The sequence below is a fragment of the Peromyscus maniculatus genome, chromosome 3 (assembly GCF_049852395.1).
Source record: "Peromyscus maniculatus bairdii isolate BWxNUB_F1_BW_parent chromosome 3, HU_Pman_BW_mat_3.1, whole genome shotgun sequence".
Classification (NCBI taxonomy): domain Eukaryota; kingdom Metazoa; phylum Chordata; class Mammalia; order Rodentia; family Cricetidae; genus Peromyscus; species Peromyscus maniculatus.
In genome coordinates, this window is record NC_134854.1 from 10,010,000 (window position 1) to 10,023,101 (window position 13,102).

The following is a 13,102-nucleotide window of genomic DNA, read 5'->3' on the forward strand; positions in this document are numbered from 1 at the left end:
AAGTGTCAATAGTTCTTATCCGTCTCTTCCATCTTTCCACTAAGGAGTGAGACTCATGTCATTTTCTCATCTGGCTTCAGACTTGAAGTACTTATCAGAAACTTCGTAAGTGGGTCAAGGACTCAAAGTCCTGAGCCCCAAACCAATTCTCTCATTTCAACTGGGCCCATCCAGTTCAGGGGAGGGTTTTCCCTGCCTAGCGTGTGCTTCATGCCTGTGAAGTGGTGCCGAGTGAGGGGGAATCCTGGGCCCATAAAGGGTACTTATAAAGACATTTATTCCTCTTTTCATTTATCTGTGCATCGTTTTGAATGTGAAACTGTGATTGGCGTCTAGCACTGAAAACCTGAGAGTTTCAAAGGCAAATGTCAAGAGAGGGCACCACTGTGGCTATCACTACTCGAACAATATCCGCTAGATGTCCCAAGTTCCTCTCCCCAGCAGTACTGCTCAGTTCTGGGAATGTGTCATGAGGTCCAAAGGAGCCGCGATGTCCACCCTCTGACGCCTCTTAATGGACTTAACTCTCCTTTCCTGATTTCAGTTAGCGACCAAGTGCAGTCTTTCTGTATAGCCACCTTCCTTCTCTTTATCTTTTCATCTCCTTTCATTTTTCCTCTCTTTGAGTCATCGTGTTCCCAAAGTGGCTGGGACACACACGGGCAGTATCTAAGAGTGTAAGGAGGCAGTATCGGCTAGAAGAAAACTTTCTAGTTTCTTCTCAGTGTTAATGTAAATCTTCAAAAACCACTCCTTTATAAATTAGTTATTAGAGATTTGAGGGGAAGGATGGAAGGTAGTTTACAGGAAGTGGTCTTTTTACTAAGAAACGTTTAATAGCCGACTTTGAAACATGGATATTGTTATAATTATTTGTTTGATAAGTATGTATTTTGTTCAAGCTGTTATATTACGTACAAGATATAAGGAGCTAGAACCATGGTCCATATCAAGAAAATAACAGTATGAGTGGCAGATATATCACTGTGCCTGTGGTAAGAGATGTGGCTGAAATGGGTAACAAACGTCACCACAGTACTCAGAAAATTTCAGACTATAGAGAGGAGAGGGAAGGGGAGGGAAGATAAGACGAGTCTCTGGGAAAGAAAATGTCTAAGGTGAGAGTCAAAAAGGAATGGAGAAGAAATGTGAGGTTGACAAAATGTTGAAGGAAATCCGAGGCTGACCACGGAACAGGTCTTAGAAGGCGGGACTAGGAGGGAGACCGACAGACCCTCTCAGCCACAACAGCAATGGCAGGCTGGCTAGAGGGCAGAGTTCAGCAATGTGCCACTTTGTACCAGCTCACGGAGCCATCTGTGCAGTTTTGCTCCCAGTTTTAGTCAATGACCAAACCTGTTTCGGTGGTAACGTGGCCCAGGCACTTTGGTATACCGAAACGCCAGAAAGTGGCCAGCAGTGCAAGTCAGGCTTCTACCGTCCTCTACCAACAGTTGGTTCTTGATTGGCATACTAACTACATGTGAGGGAACCCAGGAGCCAAGCAAGGAACTCCGTGAATATTATCCTAATGAACGCAGACTTTACTCCGTGCTACTGAGGGCCCTCGGCATGTTCCTAGGGTTGCAGCTATAAAAACATGCTGATTTCTAGAAAGATTACCACATCATTGGCACTGTGGAGACAGATTCACTGGAGATGAGGACACATCCAGGGTGATCTAATTTTATCTTATTGGCATCATTTTTAACACACTAACAAAAAAAATCTGATAGAAGCAATAACATTTTCTATTTCTGCTTTATGAATACATAGAAAGGGAGATTTTTAAACTATGCATTTACTAGGAATGAATCCAGATTTTATTTTGAAGATGGAATAGGAGACTGTTCATGAAGAAGGCTGAGGCAGGCCAAATGGTTCCTTGGAAATATTAAATTTCTTGATTAAGTAGGTGTTGTTTGCATCCACACTAGCAGCTGGGTAAGGCGCTTAAGGAATCCTTGAGCAAGGCTGGGCTGCAGCAGGGGAATGTCAACATGGGTTAATGAATGAGAGAGGTTGTGTAAACGATTACTTAATCCCAGTGAGGGCTTCCTGAGCCACTGGGGAACTGGGCTGTGGTTGATAGACAAGAATAAGGTTAGAAGGAAACAGAGCATTAAGCAAACAATAGTTCAATTTATTTTGTGATTTGCCTGTGGCTCAGAGTATAAAAATAAATGCCTCACCAAAGCACGAAAGGTGAAATGAAGCTATCCTGTCATCGTTATTAAAGTAATTATTCACCCATTCACTGGAATGGAGATTTTATTATATACTCACAGACAAAATAGAAAGTTTGACTGTTTCTTAACTATTTCTTGAACCTCTAACATATAGAGCATTAAATAAAGTTATAGGAGTTATATCAGATGCTTCCTAGGACCAAAAATGCAGGGAAAGCTTTAATACGAAAGCAGTATTTATTTATGAAAATGGAGGTGTTCACTTTCCAAATAGTTCCCAATCCTTCTTTTTGTGAGTTGATGTGCTTTTTTCACAGCATCTCAAGTCACCTGACAGCAATGGCCTTCACCTTGGTTAGCCCAGATCCTATGAAAATTGGGAGGTTTGTTTTTCGTTTTTCAATGAGGAACTTTCTTTTTAGTAGGTGGGAAAATTGTCACAATTTGCCATAATGTGACACCACCTGTAAGGCTGGAATAAATATGTTTAAGTTCTCTTTGTATCTGTCACCAACTTAAAACTTAAACTTTTGACTTTTAAACATCTATTACAAGTTTCACCTTCTATCGTTAAACTACCACGGACATATCATGTTTTTCAAATCCCGATGGATATTCCTAGCATTGGGACAGTAATAGAATTGAAATTGCATGTTATGTGCCTAACTCTACCTGGAGTCATCACTTTTATAATACTTATACTTAAAACAGCCTGAGCTTAGTTGAGAGTAAGAAACAGTGCTAATTATTTTCCCACAGTGTCTCCAGATAAATCCAATGTAATTGTTTTTTTTCAAAGTAAAAATATTTCCCAATCCCTCTTACTAATATAGTTACTGCTTCTTGTTTACCATGATGGTGGAGCCACAAATTAGTTTCTACTTAATAAATTATCAGATGTGTTCCATCCCACTGTAAACTGCCCACAATAATTCAAGTTGCTAATTACCAGGATTACCTAATGTGACCCAAGGTTCACCTCTGTTATTCCACTTGAGGACATTTCTAGGGACTCAGACTGTCTCATATTGTTGAAAATATGAAGAAAATAGTTTCACTTTCCTATTGTCATCTTCCAAACTGTGTATATTTCTTCCATCCATTGCTCTTATAAACAGTCTATTCCACTCAAGACCCTGGTCACTTTACTGGAAAACAAATAGCCCTCTGCCTGTAATTACAGGCTGCAGGAAGGGGCAAGCCAGTGACCTCCCTGACTTGTAGGCACAGGACCAAGCTCCGCGATTAAACGCCTCCTATTCCCTTGGCAAAGGCTGCTTCTTTGTTGGTCAAACAAAAGCGAACAAACAAGCATAGAAAAAGGTGAGCATTCCTTTGGATCCCCCAGACACATTTACACACCTGCACTTCAAACCTTCGCAGCTTGTGGAGATGATAAAAACAACACTGTTTACAATGTATTCATTAAAAAAACCCAACTTGCTCAAGAGTGTTTACTCCTGTGATTCACATGTTCTTTCTTTACTATTTAAATACATAGATCTATTTTGGAGACTTCCAAGATCAAATCAACACTGGCTGTTGTCTATGATCTACGATGCCGATGCTTGGTGGTAAAGCTTGGCGAAAGCCTCCCTTCTGAGACCTTACCTCACTTAGATACCTGCACGATTAAATACGTATCCGCAGATGAAGGTGACTGACGTGACAGAGAAAGGCTTAATGTGCGTGCAGTGAAGATGAAGGAATTGGCAACACAAAGATGGCCCTGGCTGAAGAGCACACACTGGGGCATTCAGGAGGTGCTCATGAGATGGGCATGAGTCCTGGGAGGACATTCAGGAGGTGCTCATGAGATGGGCCTGAGTCCTGGGAGGACATTCAGGAGGTGCTCATGAGATGGGCATGAGTCCTGGGAGCACTTGGCTCCCGCTTGGCCTCTCAGCCACATGATCCTCATGAGCAGGAAACACACTAAAAAGGGATGTAATTGTGAAGGGTACACTAGGCAGATCCAGAAGGACAATGTGACTTGGGCCACTTCAGCATCACATTCCCTCAGATTCTATTAATGTTTAGAATGCTGAGGCCTTCAAAAGGACTTATTTCTGTGTTCTCCGAGTTGCATGATTCTTTGTCATAGGACTCATGAGTAATGGGAGAACTCTTTTCATGTGCAGAAGAAATGTCTCCCGAATACTGAGTGTTGACACAAGAGAGGCAGGGAGCCAAGGAGGAAATAATGCAGCCCAGTAGAAAACCTATCGATTCCCAAAGAAGCTGATGGGTGCTAGGCTATGAGAGGCAGGGAGTGAGCACATCTGAAACCGCATCTACAGCTTCCTGCCATACACACATTACCTACTCCATACTAAGCTTTACTAAAACACATCGACAATTTTGTATAACAGAATATATTTTATAAAGTTCAACTCTCAGCAACAGGGCACTCCACCTTCTGATATTTTTGTTAAGTGCAAAATAACGTGCTTTCACGACCACTTTAAAAAGTTAAAGTTAAATGGAGCAGTCTATGCTTCACCCAGAAGGCTATGCAATAGATCATGATTATTAGCATAATAGACACTTGGCATATGTTTGCCCCAAACTAAATATATTAAAGATATAATGCTTTTTCTACAGTTTCAAGCTTCATGTAAAAGTTAACTGTTATCACTCCAGACAAGCCTTTTAAGATTAAACCGTCAAACTTAGATGTTGCTTGTCATTTCTATTCCCAGATTATGTCATATTTCATGAATTCGAGGACATCCTGTCTACTGGAGTGTCTTGGTCATTTTCTGTCATCTCCACGAATCCATTGCTGCATGGAGGTGAGTGTCACGTACAGCTGGTTCCCCACTGCCCCACATCAGAGTTGGCATCAGTAAGTAACTACTGGGCTTCCTATTGAAGCCTGGCCGCATAATAAATCCTTTCCCTCTGACTCTTGCTGAAAACAGTGTTCACAAGTATCTGCTCACTTTGTGCCCTAAATAAAACAGCTAGGCTCCCTGGCACTTAGCTTAAACTAATAAGACGAAAGAACAAGCTCGCAACGAAATTAGCTGAAAATAAATGGAAAATATTGCACATTGTATTGTCAAGATAATTTTTAGAGACATTCATTTTTGCTATTGACTGCCACCGCATTAGTGCTTGTAACCTGTTTAGTGCATTAGCACTGAACACTATTGATTCCCTCAGAGCCGGTGGGCCAGTTCAATCCCGCTTTGTCCCCAAATCCTGAGTACCTCTTCACTTTTGCTGCTAGCAGGCTGCCTGTGAGATGCTAATTGTTAATCAGATATTTTAAATGCAAACTATGTGCAGAAAATTTAGCATTCAAATGTACACTTTCCTGGTCCGCAGACCTGCATTCTAGGCCTTCATGAATCATCTATGTATTCTGTGAGGACAACACAACAAACTGAATTTCCATAAAGCAACTCTACAACCGAATGCCTTCCAAACCCAAACTGACCTCAACTCACCCCTTCTACCTAGAGTGCAATCTGAAGTGTCATCTACCATTTCATGTTCTCTGATTGATGAACATTTCGACAATATACCCGAAGAAGATAGGTGAAGTACAGCAATACATCTTTTTGTTTTGTAAATATATGATTTATAAACCATCTTTTCCCCCATGTGAACGTGGAGAATGGCTAAAACAAACTTTTATTCTATGTTAGCATGCACTAGTTAGACATTTCCCTTTCCTGTTCTTTCTGAAAGACGGGCAAAGTCCAGAAGTGTCTGTGTACACACACTTCGTTTGCTCTGGCATTAGCCTAGGTCCCAGGTTAAGTGTAGTAAATTGCTTCCCCAAGGTAGAGCCTGGCTTTTAGAACAGGAAGTCAATATTGCTCAGCTGGTGATTCATATGCAAATGAACCTTCATGGAACATTTTAGTTCGAAAAAATAAATAATTAGCAGACTGGAATGCATCTAGGATCCTAGAATCACTTACCATATCCATGCTTTAAAAAAAAAAAAAAAAAAAGCCAAGCGAGTTTTATTGACATCAAGAGTAGCTAAGCTCTTGGTTTCATTCCCCTGATACTTTGGAGCCCTCCATGGGCACTGGGGATGTGACTTTCAGCACATACCTGGGCACTTGGTCATTCTGTGCCCACTCTATCAGTATTTGTGCCAATGTACAGATAAGTACCAGCAGAAATTCCTGGTGAGTCCTCTCTAAATTCTGGCAGATCCTTGTTTTTCTTGTTTGAAAGAGGAGATAAGAATACAGGGAGGGCTGGCCACTGATAAGACAGAAGTCTGGAGGAAGGGTGCAAAACCCAAAATTTGAAATATTATAGTAAGTTAAAAAAATATCTGTTATTACTCAACAGGTTATCATCCTCATCAACATGCGGGGTTCCGAATCTTCCAGTAATCTCCAACTGTGGAATGTGGGAATGGAAACATCACGCCTTGGTGGTGCCTTGGCTTCAGAATTTTACCTTTTTTACAAGTCGCCTTTAAAATCCATTTCTTTTCCTGTTAGATTTATTTTCCAATACAGCAATACAGCAGTTTCCCCAAATGAATCACCATGTAGGGATCAGCAACTTAACACAGTCATGCCCTGCTTTAAAAGACACCAAGGACAGGAAGCACTCTTAAAATGCAGGGGCATGGTCTACCCCACATGTGGCAGACACTTACTCACATCCTGAGTCAGTACCATCCACAGGTAAAGGCTACCTGGCCAGAGCTCCAACTTGAACTGTGTCCTTTTGCTTTTGGTTTATGAAAGCTTATGCTGTGACATTTTTAAGTCTTTTCTGGGATGGGCTTGGGAACAGACATGTGATGGTTTAAGGGGTTAGTAGGGAGATTCAGAAAAGGTAAGAGGCACTAATGGCTCATTTGCTTCTTTTAAAAAACACCCCCGGGGCGTTGGTGGCGCACGCCTTTAATCCCAGCACTCGGGAGGCAGAGGCAGGCGGATCTCTGTGAGTTCAAGGCCAGCCTGGGCTACCAAGTGAGCTCCAGGAAAGGCGCAAAGCTACACAGAGAAACCCTGTCTCGAAAAACCAAAAAAAAAAAAAAAAAAAAAAAAAAAAAAGAAGTACGTAAGCCGGGCGGTGGTGGCGCACGCCTTTAATCCCAGCACTCGGGAGGCAGAGGCAGGTGGATCTTTGTGAGTTCGAGGCCAGCCTGGGCTACCAAGTGAGTTCCAGGAAAGGCGCAAAGCTACACAGAGAAACCCTGTCTCGAAAAACCAAAAAAAAAAAAAAAAAAAAAAAACACCCCCAGGGCGTGCCCGATGAACTCAGAGAATATTACAAAATTCTAGTAAGAAATTAATTTTAAGTTTCTCTTAAAAAATGCACAGTGCCATTTTGTATGCAATGGACAGGAGGGAGAATTCAAATAAGTCAGGAAGCAGCAGCTTGCTGAGTCTGGAAGAGAATAGAGCCAAGAGCTACGGAAAAGAATCAAGTGAAAAATTAGTACAGTTTCAGTTCAACCTTTTTTTTTTTTTTTAAAGTAAAGTACATAGAATCCTTGCCCCTCAAGGATTTTCTTTCTTAAAAGATTTGCTTTGGTAGCAATTACATTTGATGTACAGCCAAGATATTTAATGTTGAAGTTTGGAGCACTGTCTAATATCAAGAATGAAGAATCCTCAGTAACAGTACATATAGGGTAACATTCCCTCATTCCTGAGCACAGGAAAAAAAAAACAAAACTTCATAATCTGACTTGACATTTTTCAACCCTAATACAAAATGCATTCTCTTGAGAGCACTACACAGTCTAAATGAGCCATGCAAACCAATCAAATGACATGGATGTTATTTCTAATGCTGACTCCACATTTACAATTTGAATAGTGTGGGAGATTATAGATACACGGCCTATAGAGAGTTATAAATCTCTGTTTATTTTATTAAATATTCCAAGACATGCCCTGAGGAGGACGGATCAATAATGGACCTTGTGGTTTCCTGATGGAATGCTGCAATTATTTTCTTCCATTACAACTTAAATGTAACTCAATTTTACCCATCTATCATCTTTATGATAGTGATAAGAAACATCGCTGAATGTTTGTTTTTCTGCCATGCCTAATTCCTTGCTCGCATCTTTGGATTTCTGCTCTTATTGAAAGCTGCTGTAATTACCTCCTTTCCCCCCTGACTGCTTGCAGCGGTGGCCCTTTAACTCTGGCTCTCAAGAACGGAGATGGAAAATGACTACCTTTAGTTTCCTTTATTTTGGGAAGCAGTTGGCTGCTCTTTGGAGTACAAGTGATATTTGAGAAACAAGGAAGCTCAATAAAAACAACCTACGCTGATGACTTCTTCTGGAGCTGTATTGTCTCATTCTTAATGCAAAGCTTGACTTCAAGTGCACACGCAGGATATTCTGCTGTGCCAAGGCCAGTTTAAAATTGAAGTCAGAGCACGAAGCAGATTTTTTTGAGTGTAATGCAACTGGATCCAGTTGCGGTCTCCCCCAGTGTCATCTAGCTTAGACATTAACTAATTAAGCTGTATGGACTTTGGTCACTCATAACATATAGCAAGGAAAGTGAAGACTCTCATGAGAAACAGAACCACAATAAGCCTTTTTAAAAGGAAACAAACTGATCATTTGAATTTGGCTCTCTTTATCTAAGCATTTCAAGGTAATAGCTGTCTTTTAATAAGTCAGGACTGCTGCGTATTACTGTATTTGTCCATATGATAGGTTCTACACGAGGCCAGACTGCCTAGAGAATGTAAATAATGTTCTCAAGTTCACCAGGTAGAAACAGTGGGGTCAAGACCTGAACCTAGATCTTGGACCTATGCTGTGGGATGTTCTGTATGCTGTGAATGTGTTGCTCTGATTGGTTGATAAATAAAAACCTGATTGGCCAGTAGCCAGGCAGGAAGTATAAGCGGGATAAATGGACAAGGAGAACTCTGGGAAGAAGAAGGCTGAGTCAGGAGATGCCAGCCAACCGTCCAGGGAGCAGCATGTAATGGCACACAGGTATAGCCATGGAACACATGGCTACATATAGATGGACAGAAATGGGCTGAGTTTAAATGTAAGAGCTAGTCAGTAGTTAGACTGAGCTAATAGCCGATCAGTTTTAATTAATAGAAGCTTCTGAGTGATTATTTTATAAGAGGCTGTGGGGTCCTTGAGGCTGGGCAGGACCAGAGAAAACTTCAGCTACAGACCTAAGGCTCCCTTCCTTCATTGGGCTATACTGGTTCCCAAGGAGCTATTTTTATAGTCACCTTATTGTGACAAGTGGATTAAAGAATCATTGCATGTTCTGTGAACACCTGTGCAGTAGGTTATGCTACTTGCATGTTGCAGGTGAAACCCAGCTTGCAAGAAGTTAAGCAGCAGGGTGGAAGTCAACAAGTGTTGTGTAGACCAGGCCTTTTGTCCCAGAGTGCCTGGTACCAAGCATCACTTTTTGCCTGCAGTTGATTCATACTCATTATTAAGATGATCAAGATGTCACTGAATATATCAACCACATTTGAGACAGGATCCTATGCCCAGGAGTAGTTGGCCAATACAAAACAGATTCTATGTTATATTTATTTGTTTATTTATCTATTATTTGTGTGTGTGTGTGTGTGTGTGTGTGTGTGTGTGTGTGTGTGTGTGACTTTTGTCTTGTTCTGGTATATTTTATCTACTGTTTTTCATTTTTATTTTTTTGTTTTCCAATTTTGTTTTTCTTGAGGAAGAGAAAGCTGGGGCAGAGAACACGAGGTTAGATGAGTAGGAAGTGGGTAGGATCTGGGAGGAGTTGGGGGAGGGAAAATACTATGATCAAAATATATTGTATGAAAACAATTTTAATAAAAAAACTAAAAAAAAAATGATGACCAAGATGTTGGGGAAATATTTACTACAAGTTTACTTTTTCAAATGTTTACACAGTAGAGTGCAGAGTTGGTAACGGGACCAAAGAAAAGAGTGCAATGCATTAACACTATCTTATATAAGGAACCTTGCCTATCTCAACAGCCGTCAGAAACCTTTTCTAAAAAGTAGTATTTCAAGTCTCCAAGTAAAATACATAGTATACTTACAGAACAAGATTGCTGATGATTTGGGGATTTTAGATAGTTCTCCTATTCAACACTGATTTGCATTTGCAGTAATTGTCTCAGTGTGTCCATAAACTATTTTTTTTCCTGGACTTTCAAGTTAATAAGTTCCTTATGTATGATTGGTGGAGAGTCTAGTAATTTGAAGTGGATTAAGGGATTTATAATGCTGTTTATCTCCAAATAGAAGGAAGAGGTTTTTTTTTTCCCCTCCTAAAGTTGGGTCATTACAAAGTTTCCATATTATAAGGGAATTTTCTCAATGATTTTATTTTGCTCAAAAATACCTAACATAATATGCATTAGCCTAAAACAACTTGAGTCCATACTGAATTGAGATGTTTATAAAGGTTCATTAATGAATGGGTAAAAAAACAGCAGGAGAGATATTTTAAATGAATTTGAAATTATTGTGGATGTGCAAACTAATAGAATTCATAAACCCTTTAAGAGCCACATTCAAACTCAACAGAAAAAAAAAATGTCTGCATTGTGAAAATCAAGACTATTTTCTTAGCCCTGGCTGTCTTGGAACTCACGCTGTAGACCAGGCCAGCCTGGAACTCAGATATCTGACTGTCTCTGCCTCTGGCGTGCTGGGATTAAAGGTGTGCACCACCACAGTCTGGCCTAAGATTATATTCTTATGGAAGGACTATTATAACAAACAACGCTAGTATTCCATGGATGGGCACCTGCAGCTTAGGATAAGCTCCCAGAAACTGAATTATATGTAGAGACAAGCTCTGAAGCACAAATAAGGCATGGGTGAAAATGATGTGCCCTCAGAATTATCAGATGACTCAGAGGGGCTTTCCTGTTGCAGATGTGAGAAGATGCCAGTAAAGACTGTGCGACTAGATACAATCATGAAATGTGAGGAGAGAGAAAGCAACATAGCTTGATCATCAATAAGGCCTGAAACATCTGCTGTATCCCTGAACAGAAGGTGGTCCTTCTGATACCTAGTGCTTGATCCTCCAGTAGAGATACATTTTATATATGGAGGGGAGTTGGGAGGGCAAAAAGCTTCTCTGATGGACCTTATCACACACATTGAGGGCTACACAGGAGCCTAGGTAGAAAGGTACCACCACAGCATCCTTCAGCTTGTCCAAAGAACACTCATGTCTGTCCACACATGTATTAGAGCTATTAATAGCAAAACTACCCAATGTGTGCCTAGTCTTGAAACTTCATGCTAAAAATAAAGACTTGATTCCAAGACATCATTAAAGAGTCACCTAATATCTGGCCAAGTTAATCAGCCAAGACAAAAGAGTCGTCTTATTTCTTAGAGCCTTCCTAACTGCTCAAGCCCTGCAAACCATTTTCTTCACACTGCCATCGTTGTAGGTCAAGGCTGGGAAATGACTGTATGCTGATGATCGGAACACTTTCTGTGGGCCAGGTATGTGAAAACAGAGCGTGTGTAGTCTCGGTTTCAGAAGAATTTAAGCCATTAGTAAGCGGAGAAGATAAACAGGCAAATAAAGAATGGAGCTTCGCAGGTATTTGTCTTTATGGAATTTGGCCAGTGCGAAACTTGGCTTCCCTTGCAAGGAGACTGTTGGCAAGTTCCATCTTGTTTCCCACAAGAATTTTTGAGATGGGAGTGATAATGGTTTCAGGTGTGGCTTTGGGGGCATTTTTCCTGCGTGATAAAACTAGGCTGCATTTGATTGGATAATCTTGCCTCTTTGTTCCCCCTGGAACACTAAAAACGTCAAAGCGGGTAAGACAAAGTTCAGAAGGTTTTGAGTCTTTCCAAAATGAGTAAGAACATTTATAACTGGGAGGCTGAAATGTACAAAATAAAACATCAAGATAAGATGCCAGCGTGCCCCTGCAAAGTCAACTGTCTTTTTAACTTTCCAACAGGACAAAGTGCAAGCAAGCATCAGGGTCCTGTGCCCTGGAAGCCTGAAGGAACTCCCCAAAGGCTCTTTAAACCTATGTTGCTCAGCCAGCGTGCTGGATGCAGGGAAATGTTTTCTCTAAGATGCTCTGAGTATCACACTTGCACTTTTGAATCCCAGGTTTCGGAAAGCCCTCCAGTTGTCTTCTATCCTTTTAAAGTATTTATAGTATTTTCTATTGAAGAAAAGGGCGGCCTGATGAAGGATTCTGTTGTGTCTTATAGAGTTCACAATGTATATTAAACACGTGAGGGGGCAATACGTCTTAGTTGGACTGGCATGTGTGTGTTATGTGTATGTATATTAAACATGCAAGGGGGTAATATGTCTTAGCTAAGACTGGTGTGTGCGTGTTATGTGTTTTATCAGACTTTGGAGGAAAAAGGAGGGACGTTTTGTCTTTGCTTTAGCAAAGGATGTATTTTCTGAGTTCTGTAAAACAGTTAAGTAATTTTCCAAATAGGGAAGTATCCCAGGCATTCCATCAAGAGCCACCCAGATGTTCTTGAATGCATATACCCTGGGTACATTGCAGTAGAATTATATACTTTCTCTTACCAAGTACACATTGAATGTTTTTCCTAGTTGTAGTTATAACCTTTATTTCTTAGAGTGAAAATTGCTTGGACAAGACACACATTTCCAAAGTCCAAATGTCGTTAGATAGGATTCAAAGTGACACTATCAGTTCAGTTATGGCCACTGAGGGTCCCTGTGTTAGGTGGTACTATGCTATGTGCACATCTAGGCTCAATGGACTCCTTAGGCTGGTGGTCTTCCTCTGTCACTAAAGGATCAGATGACTAGCAGGAAAAAATTCTCTCCTTACAGATGGCAAGTTCTGCTTCATTTAAATAAAAACACCAACAATTTTCCTATACTTTCCTGTGAAAACACCATTTTCAGTGATCATCAATCCAAAACAAAAAGTGTTGTGCAGGAAAGCAAATC

General features: G+C 40.7%; 1 protein-coding gene across 5 annotated transcripts in view; it reads right to left on the reverse strand.

Annotated features, from left to right (window-relative positions):
• Met (MET proto-oncogene, receptor tyrosine kinase) overlaps positions 1-13,102 on the reverse strand; it is a 111,243-nt gene that overhangs the window by 67,656 nt on the left and 30,485 nt on the right. The window lies entirely within an intron of this gene.